The sequence below is a fragment of the Argiope bruennichi genome, chromosome 7 (genome assembly GCF_947563725.1).
Source record: "Argiope bruennichi chromosome 7, qqArgBrue1.1, whole genome shotgun sequence".
NCBI lineage: Eukaryota > Metazoa > Arthropoda > Arachnida > Araneae > Araneidae > Argiope > Argiope bruennichi.
Window position 1 is genome coordinate 95,905,165 of NC_079157.1, and position 15,164 is coordinate 95,920,328.

Sequence of the window (15,164 nt, forward strand, 5' to 3'; positions counted from 1 at the left end):
TGAAAAAAGAAAAAGAAAAAAAAAAGAAAAGAAAAAAAATGAAAAAAAAAAGGAAAAAAAAATGAAAAGAAAAAAAAACAAATAAAAAGAAAAAAAAAGGAAAAAATAAAAAATGAAAAGAAAAAAAAAAGTGATGAAAATGAAATTAATAATTCCCCCTTCTAAAAATGCTTTTACTTGTAATCTGTGTATATTTTGATATTTTCTGTTACCAATTTCTAATGCAGAACTTTTGTGTATAATGTATATATATTACGTTAATGTTCTTTTTTTGGAAATTATGGGTTTATGAGAAAATAATAATAAATGAAAAAAATAATAAAAGAAAAAATTGAAAAAAGAAAAAGAAAAAAAAAAAGAAAAGAAAAAAAAAATGAAAAAAAAAAGGAAAAAAAAATGAAAAGAAAAAAAAAACAAATAAAAAGAAAAAAAAAGGAAAAAATAAAAAATGAAAAGAAAAAAAAAAGTGATGAAAATGAAATTAATAATTCCCCCTTCTAAAAATGCTTTTACTTGTAATCTGTGTATATTTTGATATTTTCTGTTACCAATTTCTGATGCAGAACTTTTGTGTATAATGTATATATATTACGTTAATGTTCTTTTTTTGGAAATTATGGGTTTATGAGACTTGTAGCACATTGACTGTCTCAAAATTGTAATTGAATGTAATATTAAAAAGTATTGTCTTAATTTAGCAATTTATTAAATCTGATTGGTGCAATTTAAATTATCTAAATGGAGCTTGAGAAAAAAATATATGTTGCAATTTTTTAATGTCTTGTTCTATTAATGAATTATGATTCTTACACTTAATATTGTTTTTTTTTAAATAAATTTTAATATAAGTAAATCTTAAGATGAGTAAATAAAAATATTTATTCTTTGATTTTTCTTAAATTAAAATTATTTTATTAATTTAAATTTTACGTGTATTAATATCAATTTTGGAATGCTAGGCAATTTTATTTTTTATTTCGTAATCGTGAAGTAAGGAAATATTAAGCCTTTTTGAGCAAACTGGAATTTTTGTAAATTAGTAGTGCTTATTAAATAATTATAAGTAAATCAAATCTATTCAGCATTGTGTTGTAAGTTATGACGAAACATTCCCTTCGGTCTAATCTGCCGGAGAAAAACAAGCGCCATTTAATTGTATTATATAATTTTCTTATAGCATATTTGCATTATATAGTTCTATCTTATCTTTAGAGTCAAATAGACGGAGTGCCATAAATTATTGAAAATTTATCAGTTATAATTTAAAAAAATATCTTGCCAAGATAATAAAAAAAATTCTTTGAAGCTCTTTGATGAATATACTTGCCAACAAAATTTTTAAACATTTGTAAGCATCAAATAATTTATTATAATGATTAATTCCTCAGGGATTTTATGTGTTCCATTGGTTAGAAATTCAGTTCACCGGAAAATGGTAGTTTGGGTCTTAATTTTCTGAAACTATTAATGATCATAATTGAAATGTTTTTTAAAAATTCAATTATACGAAAATTTGACATAAAAATATCTTGATCCTTGTAGAATTGAAGGTTGTAGAATCATTTATAAATAGTTATTTCCTAGTATTTTTGAGTACTTCATGTATGTCCTTAAATAGATATTTCCTTATGAATACGGAAAATTATACAAAAGCGTCCATTTATTTTTTTGATATAATAAATCAATCTAATGCAGTGAATTATAAATTTCATCAATACTGTATTTTAAATGTCAGTGGTTATCAGGATTTTTAAAAAAAAAACGAGAAGATTCATTCAAATATATTTTTAAATATTAAATTCTTTCATGCAGTTATTTTTACAATCAATTAGTGATATGAATTTCGTAATCCAATTTGACAAAGGATCTTTTTATCATATGTGAATAGTCAAAGCTCAGTCGTTAGATTATCAAAATAGTGTTGTCTATTTTAGGCTTATGTCATAGCTTTCCTGAGTAACTTATGGATTAATTTCAAAACTGGATATTCGTTTAAAGATTTAATCCAATTTTTATCTCAAATCTTATTTATGACTAAAAGTACTTTTTGTAATAGAAAAAGAAATTAATTAAATTTGTCCTTTTTGAATTATTATTACTTGTATCTTTTATATTGCAAAGCGGATATCAAATTTAAGATTTTTGTTCTGATATGAATAATGTTGTTGAGATATATCGAAACAAAAATATTTGCAAAAAAATCTGCTAAGTTGTCGTTAATTTTTAAAATTAGAATCATAAATTAAATTGCTTTTAAAGGTTTAATAATTCATTGGCAAACGATTTTGTTTCAGTTTTACATCATTGTACTAAATGAATGACAGATTCGCACTTAATTTTGAGAAAGAAGACTCAAACGTTATTTAGTTAATAACGTTAGTAATAACAATGTTTCTCCATAAAACAAAATTGTAGCTGCTTAAATCATTTGCTTATCATTTGGGACTCAATTATTATATGAATTTGTTAAATTAGATTGGAAAACGCTTAAATCATGCAATTGCTACCTAATTTTATGGTACAAAAATAAAGCTGTGGAAAATAAATATATTTGAAATTCAGTAAAATCAATGAGTAGCATATATTTTAGTATATTGTAGCGAAGAAATAATTAATATCTATTTTTGTATTTTTACTTATATGAAGAAGAGAGAAAGTATTGTAATCACAAAAAATTTGAACTTGAAATTTTGCGGAATCTCCTTGTTTTAGACCTCTCAGAGTTTAAAAACAGATTTTCGGCATTATGCGTATTTCAGACAAAGAAACCTCAAACACTTTAAGCTAGACGGATGAAATTTAGTATATGTCATCTTTCTTCATGTCATATTTCTAGATTTCAATCAAATTTTAAGGAAAACTATTCAATGGCATTTTGTCAGTTCACTGGATGATTATAAATTGTCGTGATAATTACAAAACGAAAAGATCTAGATAGATTAAATTCGGTATAGATTTAATATATGTCAATTTTGAGTTTGACCCAACAAGGGATTGACCGTCTGTCGATCAGTATGATCTTAAATATATCAAATTTGTTATGTGGTTTTTGGTTTTTGCAGTTCTGTGTTAAATTTTTCTTTTTATCCATTGGGAAAATATGCTTCGAAAACCCAAATTTGATTTTCATATACTTACTATTAACCTTATGCTAGGGATCAATTATTAAATCCTCTCCAAGGATCACACGATAGATTCAACCAAAAATGCTGAAATTTCACACCAAAAATTAATATGTAATACTTTTTGTATACCAATGCCACAGAGGGCGTTCTCTGGATAACACTTTTATTAATGAGTATGGGAGAAACTTTTAAGAAAACCATTTCTGCTGATTTTGTTTTCTAAAAATAATTAATTATACGCAGTTTTGTTGGACATTTCGAAGACAGCATTTCATTTTTGAAAGAGGTGCTCAATGTATTTATTTTATTACTTCTTTGCTATAATTCATGACTGTTTATATTATCTTTTTACCTGAAAATCAATGCTCAACAATTCAACATTTAATAATAGGTAAATGCAACAAAACTATTGATACAAATTTTTAAACCAGGATTTTCGTGTACTTCTTTGAATAGTGATTTTTTCAGATTCAAAATGTATTTGAAATTGCAAACCGGTTCCTTGTTCTAAAAACGTTTTCACACCATGAACTTTAGACTGGAATTGTTGTCAATAAGATCAAGTACATTTTCACAATTTTTAAATATAGAGTAAAATTTTTTCAAACATTTACGATAATCACATATATTAATAAAATGGATAATGTAACAATTTATATCCTATGCATTACTTATGAAATCGCTTTGTACTGATGAAATCACTTATTCGTTTATGCAACAAAATTGCAACGATAAGCAACTGCGATAAGGAGTATCGTTTGAAGGTGCGAATGTCAATTTTCAATCAAACTACGTTGTCTCGAAGTTTTCTGTCATTAACACAACTGAACTGCAGCATCCCAGCTTTATATTACTTTAATTAATTAATTTATCTTCATAATATTTAAATGTGCTCTTACATTTTTGATCTAAACAAGAACTGTTTACTTTCACATAAGGACAAAAATAGTCGAAAAATTGCATTTTGCTCTAGTCCCAGTTTTTATATATTTTGAGTGTTAACAATACGTAGAATCCTCTCCCCCCCCCCATTACATTGCTTGAAATTGTTTCAGAAAATCCATTTCCATATATTTTAGAAATGGGTTATATAACGATTTTTCCACTTTAGAGTCGCCTATGTTATGTCAAAAGTTTGAAACTAACGATGGTAATGAAAGATGAACAAATTAAAACTATTTCAAAAATATTGCTTGATAAGTAAATTCCTTGTTACTAAATATTAAAATAATTTTCCAAAATCTGAGTTTTAACTTCATGCATTGATACTTTATTTTTAAAACCCAATTCTGTAGATGTAAATGAACAAAAGCAAGGAGTGCAGGAATAACAAGTGAGGCAATTTATTTACTTTCACAATTAAGAGTCATTAAAAATTAATGATATAGTAAAACATTTCTACAACATCAGATTAAAACCATTAAATTTTTTATTGATAATTTTCAATGAAAAAGAAAATGCTCATATGATGCAGAAATGCAATAATATACAACTGCATCTTATATAATTAAAGAAATATTTAAAGTCTTTTTCTTTTTTAAAAAGGGGTAGTCAATAAATTTCCCTTAGTTTCTTTGCTTTCACAAGTTAATCTAGTCGAAATATGAAAGCCGTATACAAATATCCTGCGAATTGTACCCAAAGCTTCATGCATCAATGAAGCTGTTAACCGAAAATTTTCAAACGTAAATCTTTTTGTTTTGCTCATCATTCTTTTCATTTATATATAAGAAATATTTCCAAAATTATTTGCTCCCATCTGTCCTTTATTCAAAGTATATACTTGCTGAAAATACAATTAAGTATATACATTTTTTTTTCTACTAGTAACCATAAAACTGGGAAATGGTCGTATTTATGAATGACTTCATATAAGTTTGGATTTTTTTTTTTCGTTTTAGGGCTGGGGAAATGAATAAAGGACAATATTAGGGAACTGTGTCGTATATATAATTTATATGCCTCATCAGAAAAATACCTACTTGCAAATACAGTTGAATTGACCCAAAGTCAGTTCATTTCATTAAGATACATTTCCAATACTTAAAAACAATTTTTATTTAATCTGAGGTTTAATATTTATATAAAGCAGTATCCGACTCACATGAATAAAACGATTATTTCGTTTTTAATGTTCTCCAAATACAATTTTTAACTAGCGTTTATTTAGGATATAGATATTTTTAGAAAATTAATTACTGAGTGTTTTCATACTTCAATTCTTTTATTAAGATAGGAAGGGTTTTTTTGAGAAATATCAGCGAAATGCAATAAATGAAGATAAGCGATTCAATTATTTTTAGTTTTCTTCAGTATCGATAATGGAATAATTTACTTCTGACATTAGAAAATAATGTCGTTGCAAAGATAGCAAAGCTGAAAGCTGAGGAATCATTGCACTATTTAAGAAATCGTCTCCTTTTTATTTTCTGTGAGGAATTATTTAATTTTAACATGTATATGGACTTTTCACTTGTTAGTTAATTATTATAGTACACTAATCAGAAGAGATTTAAAATTTTCAGAAGACTGCTATAACTGGCATCGATTGGCAGTACGATTAACATTTAGTCAATAACAACTCAATCAGATTCTACAATTTTTTTAGGTCGGTTCTGATTGTGAAATCTCATCATATATGAATTTCCGAAATCGACGTTTCTTCATCAGTTTGTTTTAAATAATTTCGAGAAAAACCTTTCAAAATATCCTTTTAAAAAGCGAATTTTTCTGAAAAACAGTGAAATGCTTCGCCTTTTTGTCTGTTGAAAGATGCATATGGTCCAGAGATTGTAAATTTTAATATTTCCTATCCTCGTCTTTCTCAGGGCGTTCAACAGGAATTTATAATAAGATTTTTTGATAAATTCAACAGAAGTGACAACATTGCCATTAAAGAAATAAAACCATGTGACTTCATACTTCCGAAAAACGCCAAGCGACCTCGTCATCTCATCTGTGTTTAATAGAAATTTTTGATTTACCACACCGAGAGAACTTTTCACAGAAAAATTCCTTATATAAAATTCGATTTCCTTATTATATTTATGTATATATAAATAAATTTTCTTTTCTCTCTTTCGAAATATCATCAATAATTATCTAACTGCTCTCCGTGGCGACACTTTCAAAATGTGCAACAACTTCATAAGTAATCTCAATGTCTTATCAATATTCATATCATCTGTTACATCCCGAGTTAAGAACTTCGCATTTAAGAACATCGTGGCCCATCCTTCAAATACGTAATACAAAGAAATAGTATCCGCATACAATCTGCTGGTAAAATTTAACTTTTTTGCAATCGATCGTTGAGATATTTTTCATAAAATACAAAAACTTTAAATGCATTTTTTGAGGAACTTTAATTTTGTAAAAATTTTGATACGCAAAACATGATATCTCAAAATATTATGAATATTTAATGAAATTATGTATGTATGTGATTTATACTATCCTAAAGGCAATGAACTAGGATTATATTTCTGAGATGAATAGTTTTTTATTTAGAGCTCCTTAATGTTGTTTATGCGTAAGAATTTTGATAAATTTCCATTTAGGAAATACTCGAACTGCTAAACCTTTCTTATAAATGCAAATATTTCTTAGATCCTAGTTCATTGCCTTCAATAAAGCTGTAATTATATTTTCTGGAAAAAGAATTTGAAAATTTTGACTAGAATTCTTGTTAGGATGTTTTGCGTTTTACACCAATTTTCACAGTTTTTTACTAACATTTCCCCATTTGACTGAGTTGCAAATTTCATAAAACTTTTTAAATGGTATTATTCATTTTTTTGAATTGCAATGACCTAAAAAATAAGCTAAAAAATAAAATTGAACAGTTTTTTCAAAAATTTGTCTTCGCACGTAGACAGATACCTTAAGAACCTCGTGACCCATCCTTCAAATAGGCAATACAAAGGAATAGTATCCGCATACAATCTGCTGGTAAAAGTTTACTTATTTGCAATCGATATAGACTCAAATTTACTTAAAATTTCTGAAGGATCATCCAATGCACTCTAGTTTGTATTTCTAGAATCAATTGTGTAATTCTACAATACTTGTTCGGTTTTAGCTTGTTGACAAATTAACGATCATTTGTCTGATTATATTAAACATTGTTTTTTTTTTTGCTTGGCAAGTATTCAACTGTATATACATAAATTGAATTGAAAATGTCTTTTAATTCTTGTTTTTATTATTCTCGAGTGCGGCATATCTTAAGGAAAGTAAACGAGGTTTCCTTCTTGTATTTATTGATATGAATGAAAACTCTTGACTTTTTTCTAAATTTACAAGCATGTATAGGCAGATACATAATAATAAAAGTAATGCTTGATTTGTAGTGGACTCGGATAAATTGACGAGAAACACGTCTTTCATCAAACAAAATATTTATAAATGCATATACCATTTCATTCAAAGCTGCTTCGTTTTGGTTCGAAACAAAGCCGCACTAGAAGAAACATTGGAAAATTTTAGATATAATAAAGCTAAGTTAGATGCGGTTAAGCTAGTTTTTTGCTATTAAAATGACTATCCCTTGTAACGTCGTGGCAAAGTTAATCGTGATTCGTGACTGAGAATTTTAAACGAGCTTCGACAAAAATGCGTCTTTTTGAATATCTATTTGCAGCTAATCAGATTTAAATAAATAAAAAAAAAAACTTTGTAAAAATAATTCGAAGTCTTGAATATTGGATTTATTTAAAAATTTAAGCTAAGGAGGTATCATCAGAGAAGATGAAAGAATTGCAGATTTCAAAAATTTATCCTTCACAAGACGTGATGAAGACATTCAAAACTTTGCCAAAATTCCTTTTACTTACCAACGGTGAATATTTCCTGTAGATCAATGATCACTGAGTGATGTTTCTTTGGTTAGTGTACATCAAATATTACAAATCTCAAGATAGAAACGCAATTTTCAAAAACCATTGATTGGTCTTGCTTCTCTAGTGGAAATCAAACTGTAGATCTGTCTCCATTATTACTCAAAAGAATATATTTCAACAAGCCACTGACTAGCTTTGGGGAGAATCAATAACATAGATTAAAACAATTTATTTCATTGAAGCAGAAACGACGAATGAGTGTTTTAAAAATTTATCCGTTTCTTCTGGCGTACATTAAATAATAATAATTCTGCGTGAGACCAAACAGCTTTCCTTTCTTATGTTTTTTTCTATTTCGTCCAATTCTATCTTGTTGCCAAAACTTGGAAAAAAAATCAAATTTATTTCATCAGTGTGAATGAGTCTAAACGATCGAACAGCGAGTGGCGAGAAAATATTAGCTGACTATAGTCTTCTTGAGGGAAATAAAGGGAATTCCTTCTTTGAAGGGGACACCGTTGGTTTCATACAAGAACTGCAGTTTGGATTTTTTTTAAGTTTGCGTATTCTAGTTTTAAGGCAACGGTTTCATCACACCCTATTTAAACCTTGTAACAAATTTCTTCCTCCTACCATTTTAAATACTTAAATCTTGTATTACAATCACTGGCATAGTCTAATAGTTTCAATACTGGACGAAGCGTAAGCGAGTTCCCTGCAACAATTTCAAATGGATAAACATTTTATTTTGGTACACCACTAAAGCAGCTTCTGTTGGAGCTGAATTAAGGTGTCATATGACATTCAATATCATGTAAAGCAGAGAACTTTATCAAGCGCTAAAACAATTATAGTTATCTATTAAATAATTTCACACGTCTATCTTTCTGTAATAGTCTGTGGCGTGGAGAAGAGTAAATGGCACCTTGGGCGTAATCAATTTTTTGTTTCCGGCTGCCTTCTCTCATTAGATTTCCTAGTCACGATAACCTGCCTACTCGTAAGATAACTACTTCCAGGTCGAAGAATCCTTTACACCATTAACGCCCTCCCCTCTCCCCTAGAAAATAGGAAAAAAAGAAACTTGTAGCGTTAGGTTTGTACTCTAGTTGATGCAGATCTTGGCGAAATTTTTTAGCTCAGATCTAAATTATTTAGTGAGTTTTCTCTCGCAGCCGCCAAAAGGCTCCAAATATGTTGCTGTGATAGTTTTCTGCCGTAGAAATACATTCCAAAAGTATTTTATGGGAAATAGGATATTTAGATGTTAGAAGTCTATTATAGTGAATAGATAATGTGAATTATTTTTTAAGCAAAAGAAAAAAATATGCATGCAATTAATATAAGCAAATTTATAAAATCATTAACAGATGTCAGTTGCTTGCTTAGTGAACCTCTCTGAAGAATATGGCCAACAGCATATTTTGAGATGTGGCTCAGGTGGTTTGAGAAAGTAAATAAAACATACTATAAGTCAGTCACAACTCAAGTTCATAGTGCAGTGAAAAGTGACACATTGTCTTACTCATTACGCTGGTTTAAATGGGTTTGCGTTTAATGGTTTTCTTAGTTTGATGAAAAAGAAATGTATGTATATTTCTTTCGGGAAGTTAAGTGTTTTCAAAAATCGCTCAAATAAACACAATCTGTAAATTTAGAGAAGATATGTGTATCCTATATAACCCTTCATTTTCGATTTCGAAATTCCCGTTACCACTATTAACTCTGTCACTTCCATCTTAAAGAAGGAAGGTAAGTGAGCACGATTGTTTTTAAGAAAGCATCGATTTAGGAATTAAAGTTTCAGTTCAGGGTTTGAAGCCATCAAAGATCCATTGTGCATGTGATCCTGATGTTCAGTATGTATGATCCACTGGCGTGAAGAGGAAGCTTAAAAAATAGTTCTAGCAAAGTTGATATCATTTTTATCTAATCACGATTCAGAATTGCGAAGTCCATTTCAAGATAGGCACTGTGCTTCTTCAAAATGATGATCTTCATGCAGGTAATTGTTATTAAACAATATAAAAAATGCCACCTCTCAATCTCGTTGATTTACAAAATAAAGTAACAGAATGTGCCAAATGAATGAACTGCCGTATTAGCGGAAGTACATAAAAGCGATTTCTTCCATTAGCAAAACCTAAGTTCATTGAATGGAAATGGAATGGAATTTGAAACCATATAATATCATTCAGAAAGATATTCTGTTTGTAATAAGTATAAGACATGAGTGGTAGCTTATTGTTGATTTCGTCTCAACGTCACTGACGATGGCATGGAAAATTGCCTGGTACTTGCACGTTTAACGCATGAGACAAATGTCCATTAAAGAGTATTGCTAGTTTTACACTAACGTGAAAAACATTATTTAAATTTGGGATCATTTACAATTTTTACTCTTCAGTTCTTATCACTGACTGTATTTTACCATCAAGGAGTTTTACAAGTCTGACAATGGGGATAGATGTAGTCATTAACCCTCACCTCTACGCCACTGACTATTAGCATAGAATATATCACCCAAATCCAATCCATTGTACACAATAAATATATTAATCACATTTATTTGACACGCGAAGATGTAAGAGCAGAAGCTGTGGTCTGCCGAACACTGCGAGACTCGTTTCCTGTCACAGGAATGTCGTGTCGACTGAATCCCACGAAACGCACAAAGAACGACAAGTGACGAAGCGGAGTTAGAAGTCCAATAAAGACGTTGATCGGAAGGGTGGAATCCTCAGTATTGTACATGCACAGTTCGGTAAATACTTTAAAAACTAACTTTTGCATATGTATAGTTAGAATAGGATTTTATTATAAATGCTTGAAATGGAAGTGCTAAGATTTTTATAAGATTTTTTTCAATGCAAGAATTTTTTTTTCAATGCTTTAAAGTAGAATTTCTTACAACGAGCTTAACATATCGCGTTTAAGGAGATTTATCTCATTGTAGTCTGTTTCAAATAAATTTACCGTACAACGTTATTTTTTTGGGAGCATTCGTATAAAGAAGGCCTTTTAACCGCGTTGTAAGAAAATGTGCATGCAATTTTGCAATAAAAGAGCCAACAACAATACTGCCGAATTTTTGCTGCACTATTGAATATTTAATGTTATTACATTTTCATGATAAATAAATTGCGATATTTTATACCTAAATTTAATTGTAACTCTACATTTTTCTATATAAGTTAGGTCATTAGATCTTAAAGAGCTTAATCTTAAATAATGTAATTTGAAATTTGCTCTTTATTGCAAAACTGCCTTAGGTGAAATTATTAACAATGCAGTAGTGAAAGAATGTTATAAGATGGTGTCAGTAAGTTCTATGAAGGCTTCTTAAATTTTATCGTAAGCCAAACTGTTAGGTACTACAATTTTTATAATGCGCTCCTTTTGGTATCATTTACATTCGCAAACATAATCAATTAAGAAAATTGTTTTGCCTTCACATGTTTTAAACTAAAACTTATCAGTTAATTTTAATGAAGTGAATTTCATAAATTTAAAACACACTTGACAATTTGTTTTAGCGCAGCTCCGTGGTTTGAACTACAATTTAGTTCGTTTGTAACAAATCTTTCGCATGTACATTTTTTACATTGATTAAAATTTATCTTGATCTTATATTAGTTATATAAATGGAGATATGCAATGGTCAATTTTATTAACTTCTTGTTTTTTACATTTCATAATGCAAACTTCGGGAGCCGATATGCTGCAAGTTACAGAGGTTCTCTGGGAACTCTCAAATTAGCCAAAACCTCTGAATAAAAAGTGTTTTTAGTAAATACACAGGAGTCTAATGATGATGGATGATCTTTGTCAACGGATGATCCTTCTAAAACATTTATTGATATCACATCAACTCTGGAGTTTTACCTTACTAGATCAATGGATGAATTTTTTTCAGCTGCAAAGAGAATGAAAATAGTTGGAAGGTAAATTCATTTTCATTCATTAATTTAAAATTATTTTCTTTTGCAATTACTGTTTCTTTCTCTTATACAGTGGACTCACCTATGACACAGCTCTATATAAACTAGATCACATAAAGCATTAAATGAATTTTGACTAGGTTTCATAAATCTCGGAAAAAAAAGTTCTATATTAATCTTAATATTAGCACTTAATTTTTGTTCTTGTTCAGTAAAGAAAATTTATGCAGATATATATTAATATGAACATTAAACCTGATGATTTAACATCCCCCTAGCAATAAGCGAAATAAAAGTTCGAGACCTGTTTGAACTTGATAATCGAGTAATAATTAACTGGTATTCATTTCACCACATACTGACATAATTTGTCATTTAGAAATCAGATGCCTGTTCAGAAAAAGGTAAAGACGCATGAATATTTCCTGGTTAATTCCTGAAAATGTTCGTTGAATGCTCCAATTGATATAATTATGATCACTCTTCGTTGTTGGAGAGTCTATTTCATTTATGTTAGTTATATAAAAATTGTATATATCAAATTATTTGTAAACCTGCCATTTTATTTTTACAAAGTATATTGAGAACCGCAATTCTCGCATTGATTTAGTATATTAATTTATTCATAAATTCATTTGATTTTGTTTATAATATTTACATTTATCTAAAGATTTAACGCAAAGGGCCGTTTGACACTTTCAGATTCTGGGGAAAACGCAGAGGAAAGTTGTGCTTGCCTCTCTTAATATATAATAATTTTAACTGCACCTCCCAAAAAAAATTATAATTCCATATTAGCATAAATAGTTTTTCATGGAAATATGATATGTGTTGCTCATGTTCTTTTATAACTCTTATAGGTATCGGCATTTGTATAAATCTGCGATAAGGCTGATAATTTGAAAACATTCCAGTCCTATAACTTAATGGTATGTATAAAATATCACTTTTTTCCCGAATATTTATCTTAAAAATGACAATATCTTTCCTAAAAATAAACAAATAAGAGTCCATCGTTCGAAACCAATCGGCATTATGGACAGGAACAATTGGTGAAACTGCTTTTACATACATTAAAATAGCGATTTTGGAATGCTTAAGTTTTCTTTTTCTTTACCATTTCTCGTTATGTCAATAACTTAAAAAAATTCATGCATGCTTTTAACTTTTCGGTAAAAAAAAAAAAAAAAAAAAAAAAAAAAAAAAAAAAAACCTTTTCTTACTTGTCAAAATTTGATGTATTTGCTACGTATTGCTAAAATGTCAGAAAAATACATCATTATGTACAGTTAAAGATCTGTATGATATTTTAAACTTTGAACACTTTCCTTCAAAGGAATGACCGCCAGTCGATTTGTAAATTTAAGACTATGTGAATGGAATGATTCGAAAACCCAATTGCTTTAAACAAAGTGAATTTGGAAATGGGATCTCATCACCATTACTTCTGATCTGTTTGAACTTTAAATCTAATCAATGGGAAGGAAATGTTTCAAAATAAGTATTCGATTTTCTTCTCTGTGCTATGAAGCTCAAAATTTGCCATCTTCTGTTAATATAAGAGAGAAAGGTGAAGGTAGAACACCACCTCTGGTTCATGACTGCTGTCCCCAAACTTTCAGCCAATCTTGTACTTGTATTACAATAATATTGAACCCTTGCATTCGTACATAAATTCTGATTGTTATTGTGCAAGAAGCATCGTTTTCAAATTCTTGTTGGGTAATGATTATTATATAGCCCGTGCAAGAGAAAAAAACTAACATTAATTTTTAGGAATTGTAAGAAACTTGCAATTAGTTTTGAGATCTATGTACTAAAAGGAAACTTTATATCCACATATATATAATAAAGCACCTCATTAATTTTAGATCTGAAAGAGTTAAATAAATTGGTGTTTTTGTGAGCCTGCACTGTTTTGTCTTGAAGGAAATTAAGACGCATATGTTATGGCATGTGCTTCAAAGAGCTCTATAATGAAAACAGCCGTAACAAAAAATTTAACAGTAAAAAAAAAAGTGAAGTATTTGAAATGAATTCTCCGAATTTTGTTCAAAAGAGACTTTTTTACTCAACTACTAGAATTGAGTAATATATAATATAAGGTAGAATTTTGTTGTCGAAACTTCATTTCTTTATGTGCTAAAGTTAGAATTTTTCCTTTCTCGTTTACGAAGCGCTGAGGAAGTATTACAGTAGGCAAAAAATTCAAATTGAGAGAACTCCACGTTTCAGATCGTCCCGAGTTCGGAAAAGACATTTTTAAAAACACTTTAATTATATCAAGAGGATCTGCGTTTTGAAGCAGTTGCAGAAGAATTTTGATGCAGATTCTATCTTTGTAGAACCAAATTTTCATATCGGATTTTTAACTTAGTGTTTTTACTTTCTCGTGTACAAAGCCTATATACAAAGGAAAAGTATTGTATTGAATTCGACTTTTTGACGAATCGCCACGTTCTGAGCGCGAAAAACACATTTTTGGAATTGTTTCATGAACTTAATATCGCAAAAACATTTCTAGCTAGACGAATGAAATTTGATATGTAGTGTTTACACAAAATTAATGGTTTCTGTCTGATTTTGAACGGAGTCTATTCGTAGAAAGTCTGTCTGTGCACGAACCTATAACTCTATTAAAGATGAATGCGTATGTTAATTGAACTTCTCAGTATCAGACCGTTTGACCTACAGTTACTAAATTTGAGTCATATATACCTTGGAGGCTAAGAAAGTGCATTTCAGATAGATTTTTTAAATTCTAATTAAAAATTAAGTTGAATTTTGTCGTTTTTTCTTCATAAATTCGGAAGAATGAAAAAACCACAAATATTTTATCATTCCAATATGTATAAAAATACATATTTAATAGACGTGCAAAATTTTAAATTCTTGGAATTATTATTTTATTTAAATTTTTAATAGATTCTGTTACACTGAAGTTCAAACTATTTTCCTCATTTCTTCAATTATCTAATTACTTGAATTTTTTTCTGTAGTTGAAAGAAGAAAGGTTCTGTTTAATATTGTTACGAAATTTTTTTTCTACAAAAATACAACTAATCAATCGTAAAGACGCAGCACATTTAATTGCTAGTTCAGCAGCTTTCTTTCTGTTTAATCCTCCAGTTTCTCTACGTGTCGGCGACTCCGACTCCTCTCACACACCACTTCTGACGATATACACGACTTGTCACCAGAATAGTAGTTTTTGATGGAGAGCCTGGGCGATCAGCCTATAATCTCCGCTCCCTAAT

At 29.0% G+C, this 15,164-nt stretch overlaps 1 long non-coding RNA gene across 1 annotated transcript in view; it reads left to right on the forward strand.

Annotated features, from left to right (window-relative positions):
* The first annotated feature begins 12,770 nt into the window (after positions 1-12,770).
* The window catches only part of LOC129976726 (uncharacterized), a 30,247-nt gene continuing 27,853 nt past the window's right edge, over positions 12,771-15,164 (forward strand). Inside the window, exon 1 of the long non-coding RNA XR_008785181.1 lies at positions 12,771-12,836. This is a non-coding gene — a long non-coding RNA (uncharacterized LOC129976726). The remainder of the gene's footprint in view (positions 12,837-15,164) is intronic.